The 2347-nt window shown below is 45.7% G+C and overlaps 1 protein-coding gene across 1 annotated transcript in view; it reads left to right on the top strand.

The window, feature by feature from the left end:
* PON2 (paraoxonase 2) overlaps positions 1–2347 on the top strand; it is a 15125-nt gene that overhangs the window by 542 nt on the left and 12236 nt on the right. The gene's annotated exons all lie outside the window — the stretch shown is intronic.

Raw genomic sequence — 2347 nt, 5'->3', positions numbered from 1 at the left:
GGTGGGGGTGGAGGGCTGGTACTTTTATTTTTGCAGAGGCTGCAGCTAACAGGGGGTGCCAAAACTGGTGTCTGCAAATTCACCTCATCTCCTGCCAGCTGGTCAAACAGTAAGTGGAAGCCGGGTTGCCGGAAACTCTTGTGTTATTTTCTGTCCAAGCTGACGTCTGAATAACAATAGCCCCTGTGCACATGAGATTTCATCTGAATGAGCATGGGCTTCTGTGATGATAAGCTGGGACCTCACTTGCTCTGAGCTAAAATACCAGCCAGTCTGATGGGCTGTGAGGTGTGAATGTGAGCTCTGGTGTTTCAGAAGCTTCTGTCTGGAAAGCTGCTAACAAGGTACCTGTTTCAGAAAAGTGATGGTAGATTACTGTGTTGCAAGGCGGGCACATCATTCTAATTTTGCTCCTGCCAACAACGACTTCAAAGCAACAACATCCCAATAATTGATCTTTAGGTGCACAGTAATTATAGCTAATTACAGAAGGGCTGCACTCCCTGGAACCAGATGCCTCACACAGATGTCTGCATCTTGCACTAAATCTGCCAAGAGTCATAGTGATAACCAGGGTGGTAATAGGACCCTCCTGCCTTAGAGTTGCACAGGCTGGGATGGTGGAGCTGGAATACTCTCCTGGAGTTTAGTAGAGCAAGCCATTTCAAATCACTGTGAAGACCCTGCACTCCCCTGATTCAAATTAACAAATGCAATAATGGGGATCTGGTAAAGCAGAATCTCCTGGTAGAAGCAGGATCCCTGCAGCCTCTGTAGCTCTCTGTGTGTTTTTCCTGTGTGCTGGGTTTTCAGCAAGGTGCAGTGTAGCAGTGGTTCTAAGATGGTTGTGGATTTTGGAAACGCACAACTTCAGATAACAAAGTACTCAAAAATAATTTGACACAGCCCTGAGAAGAGAAACTGTGCTTGCCAGGCCTCAGTGTTACACATCCCCCACCCAGAAAGCAGGAATCCAGCAAAGAATTTTTGCTGTTCCTTCTGATTTGGGTATTTTGTGTCTAGGTAGCATGACACAAGAATTCATGAAATGCTTAAAATATAAGACTTGAAGAATTATTACAAATCTCTTAAAAATTAATTATTCTTAAATCAGGTTTGTTTATGCATTTGTTATACTGTTGATAGCTACCAAATTAACTTGAGTAGGGCTCATGCAGCAGAAAACAGGTGATGTTCTTGTCTGTTACCAACTGAAATGACACCGGTTCCCCTACTGACATTTTAAATTGCTTATTCTTCTCTGAAGAAAGGTTTGAGCAAATCTGTAAAACTTGAATGTGAATTACACAATGTTACAGTTTTCCCCAGAGCAATATGCATATGATATTATTGTTCATTAGGTGTTTATATATACACACACGATGTTATAATTGCATAACACTCTGTACTGATATGGTCCTCAGCTTGCATACTGCATTCAAAACAGCAGCATGCTTCCAGAAAGATAGTGATGATTCAAAAGGAATTGGGAACAAAAACTAAAGTAAGAGATGATTTTCAGTCCTGTCAGAGAAAAACAAACAAAAAAACCCAACAAAGATCTGGGACTAGTTAGTCTAGGAAGAGGAGAACTGAAAGCAAGAGAAGACTTTGGGTATGAAACAGGTTGCTTCTGGAGGAAAGGGAATGTCTGTGGTCTGTGTCCCACAAAGTGGAACAGGTGGTGGAGGACTGAAACTGGGCGGAGGACTCAGGTGGGAAAGGTGCTGTGCACTGGGGTTGCAGTGAGTAGCAGAATTCCTGTGTTTTTTGAAGTTGCATTCTGCACAGTTTGCAGGTCCAGTGTGTTTATAGTACGGCCAGTTAGTTATCTGGGCCATCTGGCTTAGCAGCTAAGGCTGGCTGAGCTAGATAAACTGACACATTTTGGAAAAGCCTCTCTATATGCTGCAGGCTTGTGAGCAGTGCCCTTTTGAATTACTCTCATTCCAGACCGTGAAGTGTTTCCCTGGGAATGCTGTCGGGATATCATCATCTCTCGTTGGCTGCTGGCTCAGTTCCTGCTGTGCCTTTGGCGCTGGGGAGGCTCGCGGTCTGCCCGGGAAAAGCTGATGCAAATAAGAAAGGGAAAAGCCCAAAGCAGGCAGCAGGGCAAACTTTGGGCATGATTGTCCCAAGGCTGCCTCGGGGACTCGATTGATTCGGCTTTGCCTGGGATGCTGGGAGATGAGGGCGGAGCTGATATCCCTCCTGTGCCGCTACTGGGCTGGGAGCCGCTGCTGCTGTCAGGACTCCTGAGCTGGGGGAGGGGGCTTGGGAGAGTTTAACTTGGCTCCTTTCCGTGCTATGCTCTGCCCTTTTTACCTCTTCTCCCCCTTTGCCAACC

This window comes from Chaetura pelagica, unplaced genomic scaffold (genome assembly GCF_000747805.2).
Source record: "Chaetura pelagica isolate M959 unplaced genomic scaffold, ChaPel_1.0 scaffold12, whole genome shotgun sequence".
In the NCBI taxonomy this organism is placed as follows: domain Eukaryota; kingdom Metazoa; phylum Chordata; class Aves; order Apodiformes; family Apodidae; genus Chaetura; species Chaetura pelagica.
Note: the sequence above shows the minus strand (reverse complement) of the source record. Positions and strands in the feature narration are given on the sequence as shown.